At 37.9% G+C, this 26,558-nt stretch overlaps 1 protein-coding gene across 6 annotated transcripts in view; it reads right to left on the reverse strand.

The window, feature by feature from the left end:
* Window positions 1–26,558, reverse strand: part of GAB1 (GRB2 associated binding protein 1) — a 132,280-nt gene that overhangs the window by 61,198 nt on the left and 44,524 nt on the right. For 3 of the 6 annotated variants that reach the window (XM_032246500.1, XM_032246499.1, XM_032246497.1), the window contains exon 1: window positions 24,723–25,609. The exons of the other annotated variants lie outside the window; for them this stretch is intronic. The gene's annotated coding sequence lies outside the window, so the exon portion shown is untranslated. Of the gene's footprint in view, window positions 1–24,722; window positions 25,610–26,558 lie in introns of those variants that run through there. 6 annotated transcript variants of the gene reach the window in all.

Here is a 26,558-nt window from a genome sequence, read left to right on the forward strand (position 1 = left end):
GGAAAGTATGTCGCCTCATGGCTGTATTAATTCTCAGTACAGCATTGTGAGGCAAGTTGAGTGTATTTTTACTTGAAGTACCGTTTTGCTGGGCGTGGTGCTGCATGCCTATAGTCTCAACTACTCTGGAGGCTGAGACTGGAGGATCGCTTGAGCCCAGGAGTTCTGGGCTGTAGTGTGCTATGCTGATCAGGTGTCCACAATAAGTTCGGCATCAATATGGTGACCTCCTGGGAGCAGGGGACCACCAGCTTGCCTAAGGAGGGATGAACTGGCCCAGGCAGGAAACAGAACAGGTCAAAACTCTTGTGCTGATCAGTAGTGGGATAGTGCCTGTGAATAGCCACTGCACTCCGGCCTGGGCAACATAGCAAGACCCTGTCACAAAAAAAAAAAAAAAAAAAAAGTACCATTTCATTTCTCTCCTCATATTCCCAATTGTTGGGGCTGTGCCCACACCCTAACTGGTGGTTTCGCAGGCTTCCTTACCCTAACCAAGAGGAGGCTGGAAAAGTGAGAAACTGGCTAGGAGCCAAAGTTAAACACACAATGTTCCTTGTGAGGAGGACAGTGGCCTGGGGTGACTCACAGCTCAGTGTGTACTGGGAAGAAAGGCCACTGGCCTTGGGTCCACTGGATCTCACCCTTTTCTTACCACCATGTGCAGTTCAGTGAGCTCAGGTCTGGATGTGGGTATAGGAAAATGGGGGTATGGAGTTCACTCCATCTTTTGAGACTGGCTTTTGGCCTACTTCTGGCCAAGACGAGAGTTAGTTGGAGTTTATATACAATCTGGCCAGCTAGAGATTTGGAACACAAGTTGCAGCTAGTGAAGAACAAGTATACCTACCTCTGTCTTCTGCTCATCTCCCTAAGAACTTGTGGAGGCAGAGGTGGTGCAAATGTCCAGACAGACTCCTACCAATCTAGCTGAATACAACAAAATATGCCAATAAAGAGTCATGAGCAATGCCATGAGCTCCAACACATGTCTATAGTCATTGAACCATTAATTCCATTTCTAGGAATCTCAGCAAAGTAAATAATGCAAAAATGTGGCTAAATACCTAGGCACCAAAATATTCAGCACAGTATTGTTTCTATAAGTAAATATTTGAAACAATCTAAATATTCAATAGAAGGTAAGATAATCAACTATCCCAGTTTTTCTAAGACTGTCCTGTTTTTAGCTCTGAAAGTCCCACATCCTAGAAAATGGCTCAGTCCTGGGCAAACCCAGATGGTTAGTCACTGTAGGAAACTGAGTAAATAAACTATGATATATCACCATACAGGAGTCTTACACAGCCATCAAAGTGATGCTAAGGAATGATATTTTCTTAAAGAGTTTCTTTTCTCCCCATGGTTTGCAAAATTTCCAAAATACTGAGAAATCGTGGTAAGAAACTCATCTTTTCCATTTGGAGTAGATGGAATTTGGTGTGAAGGAATATTGGTAATACCTTTCTTTCTGCAAATTCTGGCTCTCCTGTCACCTCAGCCAGGTCAAGCTGACTACTCCGGGATGTCCACAGCACCTCGTGCAAACCTCCATCATGGCACTCTCCCTTGGCATTTCAATCAACCCTTTGTAAAGCTGCTTTCTTTCCCCAAGACTCTGTCTTATTCCTCTTTAAGTGTTCAGCATAGTGCACAGCATACAAGGACTTGGTGGTTAAAAGGCATGGGTGATAACTGTTACCTGAATGAATGAATAAATCAATGAATGTCTTCATTCGTTTGCTGATGATGCTGCCTCTGTTCTTCACTAACTTGGTCTTCAGTTATAATGGATGATGCAACAAACCAATAGTGGGTTTTCTTATTGTTGTAAGAAGTCAGTCATTAAGTCTCAAATATCCAGCCCACAAGGCTCAGTGAACAAAAAGTGAAACTAACTTAATCAGGGAATAAGTCAATATGAACCCTGGAAATGAAACCGTGCCAATATGCTAATATTAGGTGCCTAACAATTTCACAGTGACTACAGTACTATGAGAAGGTCCACACATTTTAGTCACTGAACATCATTTGTTAGCATTTTTGTGTGTGTGTGTGTGTGTGTGTGTGTGTGTGTGTGTATGTATACATATATATAGTTATATAGTCTCTCTCTGTATATCCATACATCTGTGCGTGTGTGTGTGTGTGTGTGTGTGTGTGTGTGTGTGTGTGTGTGTCTATAATGACTTCCCAGTCTCTCTGTGGGTAGAATGTAATGTCATTACAGAGAATAAGGACAAAATGGCATATGCTATAAAATATAATGTCAATGTCCATTTGACATTTAATAACATCTTATTTAAATAAAGAACAAGACCACGAGAAAATATGAAGTGCAATTACATATATATATATATGCACATATATATATAAAAAGAACAAGACCATGAGAAAATAAACATTGTTGTTTATGCAGTAGAAAATTAACATCACCTCTCAAATTAAAGACCCAAAAGTTTCCCACACAGAGGCAAATTCTAATTGCAGTTTTAGAGAAGTGCTGTCTGACAGAACTTTCTGTGATAATGGAAATGGTTGTGTTGACCATCATAGGATCCACTAGCCACATGTGACTACTAAATCTGAAAAGTGGCTGATGCAACTGAGGAACTGATTTTCTAACTTATTTAACTTGAATTTAGCCACATGTGGCTAGAAGCTATCATATGGACAATGTATTATTTTTGTTTTTGGTTTTGAGACAGGGTCTCGCTCTGTTGCCCAGGTTGTGTGCAATGGCGCAGCCATGGCTCACGGCAGCATCAACCTCCTGGGCTCAAGCAATCGTCCCGCCTCAGCCTCTCCAGAAGCTGGGACCACAGGTACATGTCACCATGCCTGGCTAACTTTTCAATTTTCTAGTAGAGATGAGGTCTCAGTAAGTTGCCCAGGCTGGACAGTGCAGTTTTAAAGGACATTTCTTCAACTTAAGGGATAAGCAATATCAATTGCTGAAGAGGGTTCGGCTCAAATAAGAAAATCCACAACAAATATTTAAATTGTGTAATGCTACTGTAAGCAGTTGTGTCTGAGATCCTAATGAGTATGTGGGCCTATTTCCTAATTTCATTGTGTTCCACAAACTTACTCTACCCTAAAATTGTGTCTCATGTATACTGTTATTATCATGATTAGGGAAAGAAATGCTTGCTTAAATAAAATTGATCATTAATAAAATACACCAATAACAATCTAGAATTTTTCAATGAAAATTTATCTTCAATAAATGAACTGATTTCTAAATTCTATTTTGTGTTCAGCTATCCAATCCAAAATAATTATTTCTGGGTTAGAACTGCTGTTTTGAGTCTCCACCGAAACATACAAAACATTCCCATTTTCTTTTCTTAGTTTCTTATCGAACATTCACAATTTACAACAGAATGAAACACTGCTATATTAAGACTTGGATCACTGTTTAAAAACAACACTTTCACATTAAGAAGTAGAGAGAAAGCACTGAAGTCTTACAAATCAAATTTCAAATTTCCATAATTATGTTTATTTACATGTAAAAAGCCAAAATAATGCTTAAATATCATTTTCTTCTGAACATAAAACTCAGTCTAAAGCTTCCAGAACAAAATAATGGCAGTAAAAAAGTTTCTTTAGAAAGACATCCTTCCAAAGAGATAAATTATGTATTCTGGAGCCACTGACTATAAGCTACATTTAGTCCAATAAGCAAGAATGAGTAACTTCATCCAAAGAGAAGAACTAAGTACAAGGTTGAATGCAAGAGAAAAATTATGGCACAGACAATGAAATCAAGGTCTCTGATGCAAATGTGGAAGGCTCAGCCCATCTCCCTCTTTCCTCATGAGGGCTAGGGGTGTCACACTTTCATAAAACACGATTCTTGGGGGAGAACAATTCTGCATGGATGCACCATGCAGATAATGATCCCATCATATAAGAAAAACGATTGCCTATTAATTTCTTTTTGTTTTCAATAAATCCAAGTGCCATCTTGACCACTGTATGGTGTTTGGCCCTAAAATGAGCCCAGCTTTCTTTTTCCTGTCAACTTTCATCTCCCTCTCCAGTACCCAAGCCTTATAACCTTTGGTCAACAGGAAACAGATACAATGGACTGAAAATAACAGCGGCTGTAAGGATTTGTATATTCATGATTTAATGCTTGAGGACAAAGAGAGAAGTGTTGAAGGAAAACAGAAAATGACTAGCTACTTCTGCCAGAGAAATAACAGTGCCATCTGGCAGGATCCAACTCATCTTGAGCTCCAAGCAAAATTGTTACCAGTTCATAAAAGCTTAAAAAAAAAAAAAAAGAAGAAGAAGAAGAAGAAAAGAAAACAAGTACACTATGTATAGTAATACAATCACCCAGATAGACAGACAGAGAGCTAGACAGACAGACCATGTGCAGTTGACACAAGATAACTTATACACTCATCTGCTTTAAACATGTTAGAAACCCAGTGAGACAACCAGAGTCATTCACCAACTGCTGGCATCTGAGGTAACAGACAACAACCGACTGTGTCTGACCTGCCAACTTGGAAGTTCACTAAACTCTGTAAAAGCTAAAAATAACCACATAAACATGTTTACAGCATTTTAAAAATACAGGATCTGCACTGTGTTCTAAATATAAACCTTGAGTTTGGAGCACGGGGATTGGCTTTGGGTTTTCAGAGAGGGCATCTGGACATCCCACATTTCACCACAGAATTTCATATTTCAGTATTTTACTTTAAATATACAGTTGCTGGTATTTAACTAGAATGAAGAAGGGTAGAACAGGGGAAAGGGAACAGGAAAGGAAAAGACGGTACCTCTTGCCTCATTTAATTAGAAAGCTCCAAAATACCATCAGTCTCCAACTCTTTGTGGTGGGACCTGACTTTCATGAAATTCTGAAAGAAGATATTTGGCCTGCATTTTTCTACTCAACACATCCCCTCTCCAATCCAGTGATCCCCCCATTCCTCATTCCTAAGACTGTAGATGCTGGTGCAATAGAGAAAAGAAGACAGGAAGTCAAATGGAACATAGACATATATGCTATGAATGCAGACAAAAGTCCCTATATTCCAACTGGTACATAAGGGTAGGCATGTTAAAGATGACAATTCTATTTACTGTTCCCTTCCTGAAAAAGTTAGATAATTCTAAATCAAACACAGGGAAAAATTTCGAACTAAAATCCATAATGCTTGAATCAACCTAGATTGCCTAGGGCAGTTAATACTAAGAATATCAAGGATTCAAAGGATTATTTTATTAGTGTAGACAAAAGTTTATTTGGTATCTATAATTTATGTGAAGTTATTCTTTGATATTAATTTTTGGATAGCAGTTTAAATTTTATCTCATATTTAATTCTGAGAAATCTTAAAATGTTAGCAGCTGTTAAAGAGAAAAACCCCTGCAACAAGCTTAGCTTATACCTATATATCATAAATTTTAAATGTCTGTGCCTCTTAAAGTACTGTGATGGAGTCTATTATTTTTGAAGGTTGTCTGATATCCAAGCAAAGTGTTCTCCAGAGAAAAACCATGTAAGTCATATGGGCATGTACTTGAACAAATTTATTTTTAATAAACAACTGGCAACAACAACGTCAACTGAAAAGTTACGGGGAAAATTATATATAATCCCACCACCATTAAAAAATCTATTTCTCCATATTCTCATCTAATCTTTTATTTATATCATACATACTTTTAAGTAGCTAATTTTTAAAATAAGAATGAATATTTCTTTGGTTTCATGAACCATACAACCTTCTTAATTCCTTAATTTTCCACCTTCTGTGACATTTTCTAGGTCTTGTTTACCATGCTAGAATTATAGAGGGAAAGATGAAGCCCTTACTGAAATGCTTTCTGAAACCCATAAAAATGCATTTCATGATTATAAAAACACTAGATATTTATTTGCTTTCTAACTTAACACAGCATCCCCAAAACATTCTAGCATTTAAGATATTTAATTATAACTCAATGAATGTTCTGTTAGGCCTTGCCCAATTTGGTACAGAATGCAGTTGATGCTCTAAGCAAATAATGACTAAAACAACTCTGTATAATCCTCTCAACAGACATGTAATCACCTTGTTTACCAATAACTGCAATCTCATACTGTGTGGAATGAGTTATTAAATCTAGTAGATAATTTATTCCAAAAAAAAAGATCTCTTGGCTTCAGTTTATGTTAGGCACTGTAACCTGAAGACAGTCTCAGAAAAATATACCTTCACTCCTAGGCAATTTAAGTGTTTATACTTTAAAACTTAAGAGACTAGATAACCTACTTACAGTTATCTATAAAGATAACTATTTGTTCCAAACTAGAGAGAAAGTAGAGAAGAAACAAAACATCTCTAGTTAAAATAAATTTTACGATATAAAAAAGAAATAAGGAAAACACGATTCTATATTTTATCGAATAATTTATCACAAAGAGACAAAGCAATGACTTTTTTTCTTTTCTTTTCTTTTTCTTTTGTGATGGAATCTTGCTCTGCTGCCCAGGCTGTAGTACATGGCGCAATTTTGGCTCACTGCAACCTCTACCTCCTGGGTTCAAGTGATTCTCCTGCCTCAGCCTCCCAAGTAGCTGGGACTATAGGTGCGTGTCACCACACTCAGCTAATTTTTTGTATTTTTAGTAGAGACGAGGTTTCATTATATTGGACAGGCTGGCCTTGAACTCCTGACCTCAGGTGATCCGCCTGCCTTGGCCACCCAAAGTGCTGGGCACATGAGCCACCACGCCCAGTCAAGCAATGACATTTTCATCTAAAGATTCTGTAACCCTGGGTTGGCTGAAGTAAATAAATTTTCGGTAACTGGATTTGATTCTTGCTGGAGCAAAGGTAAAGGAAGAAAAATAAAAAAAAAAAAAAAAGTCTTCAGCTAGCCTCCCTAGACATGGCATAGATTAAGAGGAGGAGCTTATACTCTTAAAACTAAAGCCCCAACTCCAGCTCCATATTGCATTCTAATCATTATGAGCTGTTAAAAACAAATAATTAGAAATAAAAAAACACCCAGCATTAGCTATCAAGAATCTCTTCTGTTTCGTCTTACAGCCTAGTCTTTTCACCAAACAGTTTAGAGGGCAGTCATAATTGCCCCTTTTTCATACTCAATCATCCAGGCTCTCTCTCTTTACTGCTCTATTCTCAAAACTTTAACCCGGTACACTGCCTCAAAAAGTAGAGACTCAGGCTGGTGGCAGTGGCTCATGCCTGTAGTCACAGCACTTGCGGGAGGCCGAGGAGGGTGGATCATTTGAGATCAAGACCAGCCTGGCCAGCATGGTGAAACCCTGTCTTCACTAAAAATACAAAAATGTGAGCCGGGCATGGTGGCACACACCTGTAATCTGAGCTACTGGGGAGACTGAGGCATGAGAATCACTTGAACCTAGGGGCGGAGGTTGCAGTGAGCCGAGATTGCGCCACTACATTCCAGCCTGAGTGACAGAGTGAGACCCAGTGTCCAAAAAAAAAAAGAAAAAGTAAAAGTAAAAATGTAGACACTCCATTTAGTGTGGATGGGTGAACAAACGCACTATACAAGATAAACTATGGGGATCATCATTACAGTTATCAATATACAACTAAGTGTTCCTTATTAAGTGGTTCACTGGCAGACATACCAGAAAAACAATAAAAAAACTACTATGACAATGAATTTTAAAATTACCATTACACTTGTGGAAATATGTTTATATTTTAAATGTAAAAATAAGTATACTAAAAATCACTTTGAGTGCCCTTATAAGAAGGACAAATGAACGAAAAGACTTGCCCCCACAGTATGCAGAAGGAGCAGCAAACATGTCATATAAAGGTGTACTGAATGCAGTGTATTGATATGGGTGTTTCTTTTCTTCTCCATTCTGTGTGCCCCCTAGTGGAAGGCTTATGAGCAGGAAAAATTTCAAAAAGGGCAAGCACTGCCAAAATGTGGAAAAACAAACAAAAACACAATAACGAAATAAAACACAAAGCACAAAGAGGTTACCATGCTTTGAATTGCAAATTGACCACTCAAAAATAGAAAAGTTACTTGTGAATTCCCATTAAATACTTCTGTCCTAAAGACAAAACTTTTGTATTAACTATATCCTTGTGCACCTCTGGACTTTGATCATTGCCTTTTAAGGAAAAGCTGACATCTTTGATTGCATCTAGGTAGAATATTGCTTTCTTAATATTTAAGAAGACAATATACTGGCTGCTAGTTTCTAGGCTGACATGGTCTAGCCACTTTACTTTTGGTTTTCAGATTTCCTAGACATGAATATCTAGAACAAAATCATTTCCATAAAGACAACTCTGAAAATCTAAGGATTCATTTCCACAGTATTTCAAAATCAAAGAAGAGGTAAACTGAAAGACACAATGGTTTAGTGATGTCAGGTGTGGCTGCATCACTTCTATTGGAAAGAAAACTCATCTAGATGGGGATCTTTCTGTCTAGAAAGGTTGTGGCTTTTGTCTTTCTCTCCTCTAAACCAACTAACCATTTTATTTACTTTTGTTTTGTTTTTTCTTATAAAGATGAGGTTTCCTCATGTTGCCTAGGTTGGTCTTGAACTCCTGAGCTCAAGTGATCCTCCTGCCTCAGTCCACCAAAGTGTGGGGATTACAGGTGTGCGTCACTGCACCCGGCCAGCTGCCCATTTTATACTAGAGTTTTGCACTAACTAATATGAAGATAATAGACATTACAACTGATTTATGTAAACAACCAATCAAATGACCCTCTCACTCACCTACCCCCTACCATGATTAGTGACACAAATTTTCAAGACAGCCAGCCAGGGTTATGTGAACGACACAGACTGAATAAAACATCAGAAAATCATCCCAAGAGGAAGATACAGTTAGGTAAGAGGTAAGTAGTGGATATAGTTTCTGGCCTTAAATAATCCAATGTTCTGTTTCTTGATTTTTAGAGCAAACAGAATGCATAACAACTCATGATTATTATAAATAATAATAATTTATAATATGATTATAAATGATTTGTAGAGGCAATTCTAGATTTTCTCCCATATTTAAGTACTTGAACATATAAAACTCCCCCTGCAACAGCAGAAATTCTGCTTCGAAAAACTGTATGAAAATCAAATGAGATCCATATAAAAATATTCTGAAATGAATAAAGACACTAAAATAAGCAGTTTATTTGCTTAATTATCATTTAACACCCTTCATAGAAGTGCATTAGTATGGTAATTTTGGTAGGTTCTAAAAGCAGTGAGGTTCCAATAATTTATGACTACACCACATCTTACATGTATATAGTGTCAGTATAAAACACTCTCAGCAGCTTTTTTTTTTTTACATGGAGAAAACAGAGTGGCCTAAATCAGAGTAGATGAAGTATTCAAACATTTATTTTAATAAGCAAATGCTCAGGATATAATAACCCAGGACTTGAATTTGTCTGTTCTCAGACTGCTGTGAATGCTACGGAAGGTAGGAAGGATGAGGAAAGATCCTACATCCATCTCTCTCTGTTCATTTATCTTTTCCCTTTGGACAAAACCCCTCACCCACAGGAAGTATCAAGGAAGACAGAGTAAAACTCCTCTGCTTATAGTCCTTTTTCCTGTCTGTGCCATTGCTCATATCTCTATTAGAAAGGCAAGAAAAGTCAAATTTCATGCAGGGACCTCTGAAAGATTTATTTCAATTATCAAGGTTCATACGTCAGGAGGAAGAAGGTGGGGGAATTTCATAGCTCTCTATACTTGGATATGGATGCTTGGGTTGATTTTTATCCCTTGTCTGTTTTACTGTCAAATATTTATAGAGGGTAATATAGCTCAAATAATTTGTTTTCTTAAAATTTACTATATTTAGATAATGATATCATCATTAAGATTTAAATACACCAACATTATGATATAATCCTTAAAGTATGTTTATACATCTAATTTAATGTTTAGGAGTCTGTTCAAATTAATCATTAAAATGAGTAACAGGAACAAAAAAACGAAGCAGCAGCTGTTTCATCTATACATCTGACTTGCAGCATGCAGTGTATTTACAGTTAAATAGAGCAACATGGGCTACTCAGAACTGTTCCCACTCCCAAATAATTAATTATATTGTAAAAATTACTGCAGTATCATTATTGAAGAATTAAGTTTATATAAGCAGGACTAACCTTTTTGTATGCTCTGAAATTAAACTTGCAGCATTAATCACAATGTGCCTTTTTCTTTTCTTTTTTTTTTTTTACTGGTTTCGGTAGCATCTTGTCTTTCCAATCAGACTATAAGCAACTTGAGGGCAGAGATCTTGTTTAAGTCACTACTGGTTCACCAAGCTCCCAGCACATTAGATGAAATGGTGCTAAATGCAAACATTTACGTGAAAATATTCCATGTCCCTGGCAAGACATTATCAAACTGTACAGAAGAGTTCATCAGGCAACACAATAACCCCACCCCAAGTTCTACCTACCCTCCCTGCTGGTTATTCTCGGTTTACCTCCTCCCTGCTTTACCTCGCCCCTACTCACTCTCCGCCTTTCTCCGTTGTTTTGGCAGAGGTGGGAGCATTTATTCCTGTGCTTCCAGCAGTGGCTCCTTACATCCCTGACCACTGCATCCCCGGGTGGCCACTCTTCCCCTGTCCCAGTGCTCAGTGGGCCTGTGCACAGTTTTTAAAATTAGTATTTATTATTTCTTCCTCTGCCCCTCAACCCTAAGAATGTAAACCAGCCCATAACATCATAAGTAGCCCCTTCATTAAGGTCTGCATTTGAACCACTTGGGCTGAATTCAGTTTATCAGGACACTGAAAGAAACTCCATATTTCCAAATAATATGCTTATATATAACTTATCTCTTTTAGATATTATCTATTGAAGTCCCTTCATAACAGCTCACTTTCTTCCCTTCTCCCCATGTAGTGGCACCACAAATTCCAGTCCCTGAACTAAAACGACTTTAAGCTACACAACTGAGCTGCTGTTTATTTCATTGGTCTTAGATTGCATCTTCTAGCTCCTTGGAATAGTCAGTTTTCATTCTTTCCTTCCATCTTTCCTCATGCTCTTCTACTGTCTAATTTCCATCTGCTGTATCTATATAATTTACATTTTCAAGATTCATAACATTTAAGTCTGTTCTGGAACCAGCTCAACTTTCTATTGTCCTTCACCCCAAAGGTTGAGTTCAAGAGTTTAAAACCAATAAACAGCATTTACACTATCGTGACCATAGATGAAATCTTTCCTTATGGTCCCAAGTAAGGCTCGGATTACATTTGCTTCTCTCCTTGTCCAGTGTCAGTGTTACTACCCCATGCCATTTGTTGGAAAATGCTCCCAGGGCCAAGTTTTTGTGGATTCTCCTTTCTTCACCTCACCAACTACCTTTATCACATCTTCAACTTTCCCCAAGCTTCCCATTACACTATTGTCCCCATCCTTTCCTGGGTCCACTCTGCTGGATTCCTCCCCATCTCATCCACGTGCCCATCTCCTTCAAAAGGAATGGATGCTGACAAGCCTGGCACACAGATCTCATCATGCAATTTCCTACGCTGCTCTCCCGGGGGGAGACGGGGGTCCGTCAATCTCAACAAGCTGTGCCTTTTTCTTTCTTGACTTACTCCTCATTTTGTTACACCCAAGTCCTTAGAAAGTGTATACAGAGGGCATGCTTTAAAAGAGGGAGCACAGTACAATGGGCAATAACAGAGTTCTATAATTCACCTATATTTAAAAGAACATGGTTTCAAAAATTAGTATTACTATAATGCCCTTTTATAATAGAATAAAGGGAACAACATTTTATAAGCTCTCACAAACATTTTAGGGAGAGTTACAACTAAAGGTCTTTAACTTCCAGTTATTTTCATCTAATGATTCTATCATTCATCATTTAAGCTGCAAAAACACTAATCCGTGAAAACATGGATTTCATGTTCAGGGTCCCTTTTATGTACTCACCTGTATATTTGTTAAACAGAATTCATTCAAAATTTAAAATATTCGTTTTACAAAAAGAAATCGAAAATGCCATCAACTGGCAACCTGTATGTCTCCGGAAAGGATAATTCATTTAAAAATAATGATTATATTTAACCTGTTCATTTATTTACTAATTCAAAAATATTTACTGAGCACCTACATGTTCCACTGTTCTAGCCACTGGAGGGATAGTAGTTCAAGAAAAAAAACTCTGCCTACCTCAGCAAACTTAAATTTTAGTGGAGGAAGACAAAAACAGAGTTTTAGAATTCTATAAAGGCTAAAAATTAAAACTCAAGTTGATCTGAAAGTCCTAACCTTATCTGAACAATTCAAAAGACATGGGGAACTGTTATAACACTCTCATAAGATGTGTTTTAGTAGACTAAGCCACCGCTATTCTTAACACAGTCCCTATGGGCAATGACAATTATCAAGCTCTTAGGATCAGATCCCGGGAGCTGTATAGGCTTGAAAGCCCTGCAATCTTGTCCTCTCAAACATCTCCATCAGCTAATAAGATGAGGTAATCAATGTGCGGCTTCACTGTGTAATCTTCATGCAAAGCCATTACTTGAGTCCCCTGACATCATCAAATACCCATCTTAGAACACTCATCACTCCAGTCCAATATCCATCAACAGAATAAACAACCCGAGTACAAAAGAAGAAAGAGAGAATGAGCTACGCTTCATTAAATTTTTTCCTGTTTTTAAAACATTTTCTACATTTTGTAAATAATTAAGTTTGTCCTTTCCCAACCTAAAAGAACAAGCAGAATAAAGAAGTATTAAACACGATGAAAGGTATTTAGGAACCCAACAAATGTCTGACGATGACAATGATGATCATTAAAACAAGTGGCTAAGCGGGACAGAACTGCCTAACCTAAAAATAAATATACAAAATATGATGCTTTTGTATACATGTGATCAGTTTTCTGAGGGAACACACGTTACATATAATGTGTATTCAGTTAATATTACCTGATGTTTCTGCAATAGAAAATAAACAAACGAAGTCAGACTTTTCTTCAAATGGAAGCATTTAAATTGGACACACAGATTAACGGAGGTGGGTTCCCAAGGGAAGGAGGGATGCCAACACTGAACTTCCTTGGAAAACCTCCAGCTTCCCTTTTGATCTGAATCTTTCTCCTCTTTTGCTGACTACCTTTCTTATTCCTGTTTCCCCTTCCAACATCTTCTACAGCTTTTGTTTCCACTTTATTTCTTCTTATGCTTGTCCTAAGTATATAAACAAATGTTTGTGCTCATTTAATTTGAAAAGCTTTGATTGCCCTTTTCCTAAGTTAAAAAGCAGCTGTGGTTAAACTTTTTTATGTTTTCAAGCACTTCCTACATTTGACTATGGGTCTGTCTTTTTTTTTTTTTTGGTAAAGCAGGCACCATTAAAAAGAAAATGACTCTCCATTCTTGATGCAGAAATCAGAAAAATGGTCTTTAATAATTTGGACATTCACCACTGGAAAGCAAAAACTAGTTTAGATGATCTTTCAAGATTTTTTCTGACGAAATAACAATTATTAACATTTATTGAATACTCATTAACTACCATTGTTCTATGCACTTTATACATTAACGTAATCCTCATCGCAGCCCTATGAGGTAGGCTATAATTTATTACCATTTATAGATGACAAAACAAGTCACAAAGAGATTAAGTAACTTGACCAAGGTCATACTGGAAATAGTAAAGACAGGATCTGAACCTAGTAGTCTGGCCTTACCCGAGCCTATGCCCTTAACCACTTAACACTGTACTATTTGTCTATGACAGGGGACAGCAAACTTCTTTGCAAAGGGTCAGATCATAAATATTTTAGGCTTTGTAGGCTACACATGGTTTCTGCCTCATATTCTTCTTTTTTTTTTTTTTTCAAACAACCCTTTGTAAATGTAAAGAACCAGGCCGGGCGTGGTGGCTCAAGCCTGCAATCCCAGCACTTTGGGAGGCCGAGGCGGGTAGATCACAAGGTCAAGAGATCGAGACCATCCTGGTCAACATGGTGAAACCCCGTCTCTACTAAAAATACAAAAAAATTAGCTGGGCACGGTGGCGCGTGCCTGTAATCCCAGCTACTCAGGAGGCTGAGGCAGGAGAATTGCCTGAACCCAGAAGGCGGAGGTTGCAGTGAGCCGAGATCGCGCCATTGCACTCCAGCCTGAGTAACATGAGTGAAACTCCGTCTCAAAAAAAAAAAAAAAAAAAAAATGTAAAGAACCTTCTTAAACAGTATCAGGCCCACAGGCCATAGTTTGCTACCTGTAGTCTATGGTTTTATCATTTCATATGAGCCAGTCCGGTGTCTTTCATGTAGACAAATTCAGACAGAAGCAAAACGGAAAGATCCCATGTAAATAGGTTTACAGCCCAGAGCCCACAAATGCCCAAGAGTAATCAGTTATGTATAGCCACTGAAACAGTAGAGGTAAAGAAAATGCAAAAATCAAAATCAAAGAATTTTAAGTAGTTTGTGGACATACATGGAAATATAGCCCATAGACATGAAAAAGGGGCAGCTATCATTAATGGAACATAAAAATCTCAGTAAGCTTTAACAACCTAGTATTTCAGAAGTAAAAAACCAGATATTCATCTTCTTTGTAGATGGATATCTATATACAATAGTACTACTATTGTCATCTGCTCAAACCGATCTATAGTAACAGCATCTGTATTAGTATACAGATGTAGTCAGAAATGCATTCTTCTTCAAAGTCCCTTATAAATACAAATTCATTTTTGTATTATCAATATATTCACTATCTTCAATGTCAGAAACTAAAGAGTAGGTTATTAACTATTAACTTAGTACTCCTGAGGAATTCAGAAATCAGAAGAATATTAATGTCATCAACCCATATTCTTTCTGGTCATATGGCAAGGTCCTACTCTTAACATGTCATCACCACTTACCACCCTTTAAAGACTTCAAAACTTTTGAAGTAAGTTTTGGTAGGTTCCATACATCTTATCACAATTTAATTGTCTTTTAAAAATCAAAAGCTCTATTTTAACAATGTAGCAGTCATTTTGATAAATGCCACCAGAAAGCTGAAATTTAAGCAATTTATATTGGCTTCAACTCTACCATATCAAACACTTCAATTTATAAATCCTCTCTCTCTTAGAAGCATTTTGATAGAATTTGGTTCAAATTATATACTGTTAATTATTTTTACCATTGTTTGTGAGATAAAAATAAAAACTGGGGAAATAGACCGACTGCTACTTTCTTCCCTATTAACTTGGGACCATCTGTTTAAAATAACTGCAGCTATTTTCAGTAGTTAGGCAATGAACTACTTATGAAAACAAAAACGATGCCTCCTTAGACTCACTCCATTATCAAACATCTGAGCATTACTCGCACACAAAAGCATGTAGCGTATGTTACTTGTCAAGAATAAAATTGCAGATTTTAAAAATACCATGTGGCAGCTCAGAACATCATTTCATTTCTCATAATTGTTTTTGGCAATTGCTAAAAACACAAAAATAAAGTAACGTAAGGATGTAATTTATATACATATTTTAAAATATCCATTATAGCACTAGATCTCTAACTCACAACTTGGCTGGGTCCTTAAGAGTCTGGGCATTTCTTCTGTTGAGAAAAGTTGCTTACTTACTAGTTAATTTTTACCTGAAGTACTTTCTTCTGAATACAGAAACTCGTGTATTTTACCTTTGTTTTCTCTTCGGCAACAGTAACAAATCAGAGATAATCTCAATGAATATCTATTGAGATATTCTTTACGGAGGACAAAGTTTATCTCTTAAAAAGAAAAGTCAAGATGAATGTTTTCCCTGTGCAATTGACCCCTCTTCTCTGTTGTTTTTTTCTGTGCTTTGAAATAACTACCTTGCTTGTCTCGCAGAAAAAGTTTCTTCTGAAGCACTGTACTTTGTCCTTGCCAGGTCAGATAAGGGGTTAAAATTATTTAACTTTAGCAAGCCTTTCTTGTCACCCAGAGTGGCTGGCTGAGAGGAAAGAAGAGCATATAGCTAATTAGCATAATTCCTTTTAACACATTCCCATCCCTTCTACTGCTTTTTATCCACTCTTTCTTTTCTCACTCAAGGTTTACCTTGATTTGAAGTTCAATACTTGAAGGGCTCCCTTCCAAAACAAAGTAACACTTATGAGAAATATGTGCTATGTGGCACAGATTGTATGTTTTTCAATTCCTCTTCCCCTAGAACAAAGACATTCAGACCCATACTTGAAATGTTATTTTTTAATAAATAAATAATGGTTGCATTTATTAAGCACCCTGGAGCAGACCATTACATGCTCACCCAAATCTGTTCTTCTATTCTTCCACAATGAATGAATTGTACTGTGCACATGGTCTTCCAGGTTGAAATTACACTACTTAGCCTCTCTGGCAGCCAGATATGGTCATGTGACTTAATTCTCCCCAGTGAAAAATACATGGCAAGGATGTGTGCCTTTGCTAGGTCTGAGCATAAAGACATTGGGCATGCTGCCTCCACACTCCTTCCTGTCCTCTCAAGCTGGGACATAGACACACCTACGACCTATCTTTGACTATGTAGATGAACCTGAGATGTAGAAAGCGTGGAGCAACAAGATGAAAGAAATCTGCTTTGCAAGCCTGGAATGTTCACCCTTTTATATGAGCAATATAAAAAAGCTGTATGCCCTTTAATTCACTGTATTTTGGGGGCTCTTTGGCCCAACAGCATAGCTTAATCATAATTGTATAAACACTATTATGTAGCATGGTTTTGGGTGTTTTACATGAATTATCTTATTAATGAGTCTCTAAGGAATGTAATGTTACTATTCCCAGTTTCCAGGTGAAGAAACAAAGATTTGGAGGGTTGAGAGAAAACAGTAGTGAAGTTGGTAAAATAATCAACTGCGGGTCTCTACGATGCAAAGTCATAAACCTAACCACTACACTAGTGTGCTTCCTAAAAAAACAAAACCTACTTATTACTTTACAAATTATCTCACTAATTGAGATTTTTCTTCTGTGGTATCTCATATACCCAGAGCAGAAATATTATGAGCTCAAAATTAAGGAACATAAATTATATTTGGTTTGTCCACAAACACCCTTACTCTTACTATTTGCTGAACACCTACATTTGTGTTCAACTCCAAAACTCTGAAAGAAATCAGACAGCAGGCCAATGAGGAACAGCTTTGTAGATGAAACTTTTTACTCTACTTCTAGAATTCTATTATGTTGCACACATGGCCTAGATCTGTACCTCAATGCAGCACTGTGAAATATTAAATTATTAATTCAAAATGAACATACCCTGTCTGTGTCTAATATTATGTTTATTATGAAAGAGCCCATGAAACACTGTTATGCAACACTAGGGTTTTCCTTTCAGTAGTATGAGGACACACACCTTCAGTCCTCCCAAACTTTTAAAACTAAATCCAGGAGAGGTGCCAGAAAGACATGTATTGAAGGGGGCTGGCAGAGCCAAGGGAGGACGGGGACTAGAAGATAAGCTTCTTTTGCCTTTACCTCTCTAAAAAATCATTTTGCTTAAGAATCTTTTCATCTTCCAAAAAGCTCTTATAATTAAGTGCAGAATCCACTTATTTATGCATTCGACAAATATATACTGAGCACTTGCTGTCTGACAAGTACGCTGCCAGACACTGGCTATGGAATAGTAAATAAAAGTAGAGTTAGGAGAGGGAGGTGAAGCAGTATTCTTCACACAATGGTCACAGTTTTTGTCCTAACTTAACCTTAAGCAAAAAGTCCAGAACAAATTGTCTGATGCTTTAGTAACTTCAAAATGCATAAACTACAAGAAAAGAGACCCCTGTACTTTCTCTCCTCATCTCTCAGACATCCCTAGGTCAGTCAGGGCTGGAAGCATGATTATATTTTATGCTACAAGCACCTGCTGTTGAACTCACAGGTTCAGCCCCCTACCACATTGCCTACTTAATATCTTTCCTACCAATCCTTTCAGATATTCTAAATACACATTTGAAATTCATGCTCATCCATCTGCTTCCCAATATTGCTGCCAGTTTCACTAGGTTTTAATTAATAGGAGATGAGTGAACAACATAAATTGTTTGTCAGCATAATCAAGTATTTGATTATATATATTGGTCTCCTCATTCTATGCTTGATTAAAAAGACAGAGAAAAAAAAGGATTAGATTGGTACTCCATAAGCTAAATCATTCCTATAAAAATAAAAGCTCCTCTTACATTTGATTACCAACTGTGGAAAGATGAAGCTGTGAAAACACCACCTTCTATGAGTATAATGTGAATGATTTAGATGGATCTTTGTGCAGTCAGGTGTGTCCCCTGGCAGGCTGGTGTAGAAAATGCTCCAATCCTTCTCCGCAGAGTGGACTGGGCAGTTTTCCTGCAGGTGGCCCATCTTTTGCACTCACAGGGGGTTCTGCCCACATGTTCCTCCTTATGCTTCATAAAACCTCTGATTTCTGGCTCAGCCTTGGCTTTCAGGGAACTGTTTAAAACTTCTAAATATGAATGTATTTAAATACTGCTTCAGGTCTGAAGAAAACAAATAGTTTTGTTTTTTTGTGTGTGTGTGTTTTTTTTTTCTAAAACCTATCTAAAACTTGGTGTTTTTAAGATCTAATGTGGCACTCGTTTTCAACACAATTATGAGAACTCTATTTGCATTTGCCCTTAAATTCCTCCAGGTGTCAAGTTACATTTTTAGTGACTCACACTAAACTGTAGATAGCACTGTTTGTAGACAGCATCACTGCAACACTGATCAACAAAAGAGCTACTAGGCACCTACTAGATGAAACTGATCAGTCACATCTGGACCTGGCTTCAGATTCCCTCAGCAAAAAGATTAGAAATATATATGGAATTACTATAATCCCACACCAAAAGCAGAAAATGGCTCAAGAGTTATATATAGTGCTTTGTATAATTTAAAAAGGGAGCATTCAAAAAGGGTGTGCTTATCCTTAGGTTGTAATGGTAGGGGGTAGTGGTTGGAGAGGGAAATACAGATGTTGAGAGGTACCAAAATGAAGTCAGAAACCCCTTCTGCCCAGCCAAGAATGTGCTACCATGTGCCAAGCCATAGTCCCAAATCTCCAAAGCCTTTGGACAGAGTGAAGCAAGGAGACAGCAGCAAATACACGTAGGTGATAAAGTACAGCGAGGGCACAAAGTGTTTCTGTAAGGCTGGAATCTAAAGCATGAGCAAGATTGTGAAGGAAGACAGGATAAGATAAAGATCAGGACCAAGGAGTGGGAGGACCTTAGGGGCTTGGCTTTAACGAGTAGGTAATGGTCACTCCTTGGAAGTTCTTTGGACAAGCCTAATGTCAGAGCCACACTTAGACGAGGTGACTGTGGAGGAGGGTGAGCCCCCAGGGAGGGAGACCAGTGAGAACTCAATGGAAAGGGAGAGTCTGACCTACAGGAGTGGCACTGCTGATAAGCAAGAATCGAACACAAGACAGAGCAGTGGGCTGCAAGAAGAGGGAAAATTCCAGGAGTTAGGATACTCCACTTTAAAGATGGAAGCTCACGTCAGTAAGCAAGCTTCTGTGCCTTCTTCCCTTCACCTCCACCCAGCTACTTCATGCCTGGCTCTTCAAATCTGTCCCTGAACATTACTTCTTCAATAATTGCTTGCATACCAACTCACAGGCCCAAGGGCCACTAGTATGCCTAAGTACAGAGTTCTAACTCTACATTTCCAAGGCAGTGGTTCGCCCTTCTTACCATGCCCTTTACTGTGGCAGAGACTACTAGTTGCTCCTCTCATATTCATTTCCCCGTTGTCTACAGTAGATGTCAACAAAAAAATCTTCTGTAAAGGGCAAGATAAATACTTAAGGTTTGCAGGCCATATGGTCTCTGTAGCAACTACATGCTAAGTATCACTAATCACAAAATCCAAAATCTTCCAAAATCTGGAACTTTTGGGGGCACTGACATAACACTACAAGTGAGAATTCACATACCTGACCTCATGTGACTGCAGTCAAAACACAATCAAAATTTGTTTCACACACAAAACTATTTAAAATATTGTATAAAATTGGGCCGGGCACAGTGGCTCATGCCTGTAAACCTAGCATTTTGGGAAGCTGAGGTGGATAGATTGCTTGAGCTCAGAAGTTTGAAACTAGCCTGAGCAACATAGCAAGGTCTCATCCCCACAGAAAATTAAAAAAATTAGCTGGGCATGGTGGCACATGCCTTTAGTCCCAGCTACTGGAGAGGCTGAAGTGGGAGGACCACTTGAGCCCAACAGGTCAAAGTTGCAGTGAACCATGATCACACCACTGCCACTCCTGCTTGGGTGACAGAATAAGACTCTGTCTCAAAAATAAAATATTATTTACATAAAATGGCCTTCAGGTTATGCATATGGTATACATGAAACATAAATTTCACATTAGACTTCATTCTCATCCCCAAGATATCTCATTTTGTATACACAAATATTCTAAAATCCAAAAAATATCTGAAATCGTAAATACTTCTGGTCCCATGCATTTTGGATACTCTCTCCCACTGTCATGTGAAAACAGATAATTTATAAACAAATGGGCACATCTGTGTTCCAATACACATTTATTTATTTATCACTCTGTTGCCCAGGTTGGAGTGCAGTGGCATGATCATGGCTCACTGACCCAAGGGAGTGAGCTGCAGTCTTGACCTCCTGGGCTAAACTGATCCTCCCACCTCAGTCTCCCAAGTAGCTGGGACTACAGGTGCTCACAGCCACGCCTGGCTAATTTTTTAAAAAATTTTTTTGTATAGACAGGGTTTGACCATGTTGCCCAGGCTCGTCTTGAACTCCTAGGCTCAAGCTATCCTCCTGTCTTGACCTCCCAAAGTGCTGGGATTACAGGCATGATCTACCATAAACAGCCAATACACTTTTATTTACAAACTATAGTTACTTTGTAAATAATTTGTGGCTGGCTGACTTGGCACTAAGACCACTGTTTGCTGACCTTGTTCTATAGTAACAGAAGCTCTAGTAGGGTGTCTGCTGGCTAATAATTACATTTCCCAGCCTCCCTTGAAGCTCGCTGTGGTCATGTTCTGGCCAATAGGAGGTAAATGAAAATGATCTACAACTTGTAGATCATCTCCTTTTCCTTGGGCTGAAATGAGATCATGGTGAGCCATCTTTGACTACGAAGATGAGGGTGACTCTCTCAAGATGGCAGAGAAACAAGAGGAAGGAATTTGTCTATTGAGGTACCATGCTAGTCCTGAATCAGTATGGATTACTTGAACTCTTCTGAGTAGAGGAAAGCACCAAAGACTGCTTAACTTGTTGAAGTCACTGTATTTGGGGCATCTTTTTGTAAAGCTTTGCATATTCGACTTTGGCTCAGTATGTGAGGTTGTAATTAATTCAGAAAAGAAAACACTGTTGCAAGGCTACAGAAACCCAGCGATCAATCATAAGCCCACACACTGAGACCAGATGACTTGGCACTAATCTATCATTTTCACAGGTACTAATTCATATCTAATGAGGAACTAATAACTGTGCCACACTTATATAAAATAAGCTCTCACTTATGTTTAAAGAAATAGGATTATTTTTTACAGAGGAGATTCAGAGAGGTTAAGAAGTATGCCCAAAGTGATACAGCTCCTAAGTAGCTATGCTGATATATAAACTCAGGACACAGGACCCTCAAACATGTTCTTTTCCCCAAATCAACTCCCTTGGGTCAAGGACAAGCCACTGTGTTATTACTAGTCAATGGCTCTGTGACTGCAGGTTTCAATTTTTAAACTGTAAACGGCAACTAAGATCCACTGACTGATGGCTCCCATTGGTTTAATTACTACTCCCCTTTAAAAGCCAAGTAAACCAAAATTTCACAAGGTTAAGTAACTTAGCCAAATTCCTTTGAAAGACTTCAAGGATGCCAAAATGTGGATTTCATCAGACAACCCCACTGGCTGCCAACTCAGCCCCAGCTACCGCCGTCACCTCCTCCTTCACTACCCATTAGAAGTTAACTGCCTGGATACTTGCTACACGAGACTGAACAGAGCCTGAAAAAACTAGCTGCAAAATACACCAGAAGGGAAGAGCTTTTTCCTCTACAGGAAAGGGTGAGCAATCCCCCTAACATGTGCTGTTGCCCCTAGTCTGTCAGGTGTAGCATTTGTCTCTGTTGGAAGCTTGGCATCTATCATGAGGACCATCTGGATCCACTTCCCTGAGAACCATGGCCTTTCCTGTCCTGTACAGCCTGGAGACTTAAGGAAAGTCAAGTTCACCCCAACATTATAGCACAGCCAATAGCACCAACTGACCATGGCAGATGAACCCAAAATTCAGCTGCAAATAATTTTAACCTTAATTCAAACGTAAAGAAAAGAAATGTTTCAAAACTATTTCACTTTTTTTTTAGTGGGATAAAAGTTGATATTTTGAAAACTTCATGAAAAGCTAATTAAAAATTAATTATAATGTTATTGCTATACCAAGGATTATGCAGTTGAAGAAAATGTTTTGTGACAGAAATGCAGCAAAGAATAAAAAAGTCTATCTTGAATAAAGCACAAAGTTAGCATGTTCTCCATTTCCCTTTAAGCCAATTATTTCCACAATTTGGAAGGAAGATCTTATCACCAAAGTGAACTTTTAATTTCACACATCTTTTTTTTGGGGGGGGGAGACAGGATCTTGCTCTGTCACCCAGGCTGGACTACAGTGGTGCTGTCATAGCTCACTGCAGCTTCAAACTCCTGCACTCAAGCAATCCTTCTACCTCAGCCTCCTAAGTACCTAGGACTACAGGAGTGCACCACCATGCCCAGGTAGTTTCTTTACTCTTTTATGGAAACAGGGTCTTTCTAGGTTGACCAAGCTGGTCTCGAACTCCTGGCCTCAAGTGGTCCTCCTACCTCGGCCCCCGAAAGTGTCAAAATTACAGATATCAGCCATTTTGCCTGGCCTATTTGGCATATCCTGAACTTTTTCCAGAGCCAAATTATAATGGGTATAAAACTATGTGGACATTTAAAAGAAATATTTTTCAAAAATATTTTGGGATGTGGGAAATGTGCTCATATATATTGTTACATTAAAAAATCAGGTTTCAAAACAGTTTATAGTCATTCTTACAAAAGAATAACTATACATATCTATATAAATATGTATAGAAAAAAACAGTCTGGAAGTATATACCTCAACATTTTAACAGCAGTTTTTCTCTCAGTAATAGAGTTACAAGTAATTTTTATTTTCTTATGCTTCTCAGAATTTTCAAAATTTTCTATAATAAATTATAAAAGTATACTTTTTTTTAAAGAACTAAGTGTAAAGAACATCATGACATTTAAGGCACAACTTCCTCATTTCACTGGGTTCTATAAGAGGATAAAGAATGTGGTTTTGGAAACAGCACAAGATATTCTGTGTCCAAATCACATACAGAAATCTCAGAAACACACACTTCCAACTGCATATTAAGTCTCAATGATCTGACAGTGGTCGTTTCAGAAAGATCAGAGGGGTCCCATAACATATTAAAATACAGATCCTCTGGGGAGAGGGCCCAGACTCATTACAATACACAGCTATTATCCAGATTTTATCTCCACTAAATTGGCTTAAAAATGGAGAGGAGAGTGTGTGTAGCACTCAAACATCTGTGACATATCATTATGGAAGAAGAATATTTCTAGGAAGTCTTATTCATAATTACTACTTTTAAATTGAGAAAACAGCAGAAAATAACTGTTAAATTAAAAAGAAGTACATGCATGCCACAATTAAGCAATAGCTAAAGTCAACTAGCAGTCAGTTTCTGTTTCACAATGGCAGTTACAAAAACCATAAAAATCCTCAGGATTAAGGAACAGAGTCAGAATAAAGCTTAAATTTGCAGAATGTTACTTTCCTTTGCACTGTCACCCATCACAAGGCATAACAGGGTCTAAGGCCACACATTTACTTGCAGACATTGAAAAAAAAAAATCTTAACTGCTCAAGCTAACAAATCACTGTCCCAAGTTTCACACTATTGGTCATATGATCCTCCAAGTGTTTTTCTCAGACTATATCTTTCTCTGACAAATAGTCTCTTCTTTCTTTAAAGCCAAGAGATCAACAAAATAACCTAAACTAACCACGCTCTTCTTTTACTTTTTGAATTATGGAACCTACTAACAGAGCAAAACAGGACTTTGAAGGTAGTATTTCAGGAAAAAGAGAAGATAGGGAGTTTCAGGAAAATGTCTGATAAAATTCCACTGCTTTTCCAAAATAACAAAAGCATAGTTTCCTAAGCCCCAAATACAAAAGCAAAGTAGAAAATAAAAGCATGCTCTTTTTACACTATTCCTGAGGGAAGCATATTTTCACTTGCTATTTCAATGAATACTTTCTCCACAGTATTATTTCATTTTCAGAGGAAAAAAAAATAGACTGAATAATCTCTAAATGTTTTAGAATATATCTATAATGTCTAAAGAAATATATAGCTTCACTGAGGAATTCTACCTGCCTTAAATATTTAGTTAACAGAAGAAGAGATGTTTCAACAATGAAATAACAATGAAGAAAATGCATAACAAAACAGTATTAGTCTAACAAAGAATAAGCAAAATAGCCCAGCAGCACAAAGGTTGTAGAGTAAAAGAAAAAAAATGCTACCAAGATACTGAATAAGATTCTGATCTATTAGTATAAACATGATGAAGAAAGCAAACACACCTTTCATGTGAGCGGCCTAAAAAGGCAGCTTCTCTGTACCTCTGATTTCCAACAGCCTGTTCATGACTGGAGTCTAGGAAAGCAATATATGACCTCAGTAATGCCTGCCTGGACTGCACCCAAGTCAGTGACTTCAACTGCTCCACATTAATAACAAAAGCCATACAGAGTGGATGTGCAGGGAAAATGGAAGAGATGGAAGACTCCGGGGCAGATTTCTAAGAGCAAAGCCATCTCCTCTTAAAGAAACTGGCCAAGTACTGTTCAGAAACAAGAACTTCTTCAAGTGGAGATATCAGTTGTCTTTATAATGCCTATCGTCATTCCACACGATTTTAAAAAACGACCTTCACTGAACTCTAACAACAAAATGATCCTCCCTGTAATAGATTGGAGCAAAACACCACCTCCCAGGGACTATTCTAGGCACTGTATATAAATTAAGGTATATGATCTCCAACAACCCATTAGGTAAATGCCATTAGTCTCAGTTTAAAGATAACGAAACTGACCTAAAAGTAGGAGACATTTCAAGAGCACAGAGTCAGTAGACCTGAACAGAGCCTCTTGGGCTACAGAGGCCAAGGGTACACCCAGTGATGCCACACTGAATCTTTCTAGTGCTCACACCCTGTCTGCCTAACACCCAAGTGGCTGCAGACACAGCAACTCCCAGGGCTACAGTCTTGTTGTTGCTATATGTTCCCTGGATTTGAAGGGAAAGGCAAAAGATAACTTGCATTGAGTATCTACTGTGTGCTAGCCCTTTCAGAAAAAGCAATTCCCTGGTGATATCAGCATTATCATCATTATTCCTATATTACAGATGAAAACCAGATTCTGAAGCTTTCAGTAACTTGCTTAATGCAAGGGAGAGGTAGTGCTGGCATCTGTGGCTCATTTTCCTTCCACTACAGAAAGTGTCCTTCCTCCTCAGTCACAGGTTCATCCCCTAAATGGGTGACTTCTCCAAGAGCCAGAAATGATCTCCCATATTTTACTAATCATTTTACATATGAATGCTATTTGAACTACTGGGAAGAACATGGAGAGGGAGGAAAGATAAGTCAGTAAAATTCCAATACAACAGCAAAAAAACTCTCAAGCCATAGAAAATCCCCACAATTAGTTAACACATAGCATATCTGGCATACACTCGGCACTGCTGCAGAGAACCATGAACTGTTAAGATACGTTAACTATTTCTTTCCGGTGTACATAAACTAAACATCTGCAAATCATATTATATTTTCAATGCACTAGAGGAACTCACTATTGAAAAGAATTCTGTGGGCTAGGAGTGGTGGCTCACACCTGTAACCACAGCACTTTGGGAGGCAAAGCTAGGAGGATCACTTGAGGCCAGGAGTTCAAAACCAGCCTGGACAACACAGTGAGACTCTATTAACAAAGAAAAGAAAACTGTGGTTAAATTCCTTTGTAGGGTCCAAAGTTCTTTTATAATAAATAATCCTTTACTTTCTAAGTCTTTGAATTTTGAAAGCAGTTATATTTTATGTTAGGCAGAACTATAGGAATATATAATAATCCAAATTATTTTACATAAGCTTGGGATGTAGTTCTCCCTTACAATTGAAGAAATGAACCATTATATATGTCCAGACTCTCTGTAGCCTGTGGTTATATGAACTGCTAAGTTGCCTGTCATATCAGCATACAACTTAATTTGATTTTATAGCTTGGCTAAGAATATCTTGAAATAAAGAGTACTAGAGATTCGAAATCTGATAAGTAAAATTAAAAATAGTACCATGAGACTTTTGTACACAGAATGTATAGGTAAGAGGGTTTCAAGATTCAATATTCTCAGTTTAT

The sequence above is a fragment of the Sapajus apella genome, unplaced genomic scaffold (assembly GCF_009761245.1).
Source record: "Sapajus apella isolate SASKATOON/1434 unplaced genomic scaffold, GSC_monkey_1.0 scaffold61, whole genome shotgun sequence".
NCBI lineage: Eukaryota > Metazoa > Chordata > Mammalia > Primates > Cebidae > Sapajus > Sapajus apella.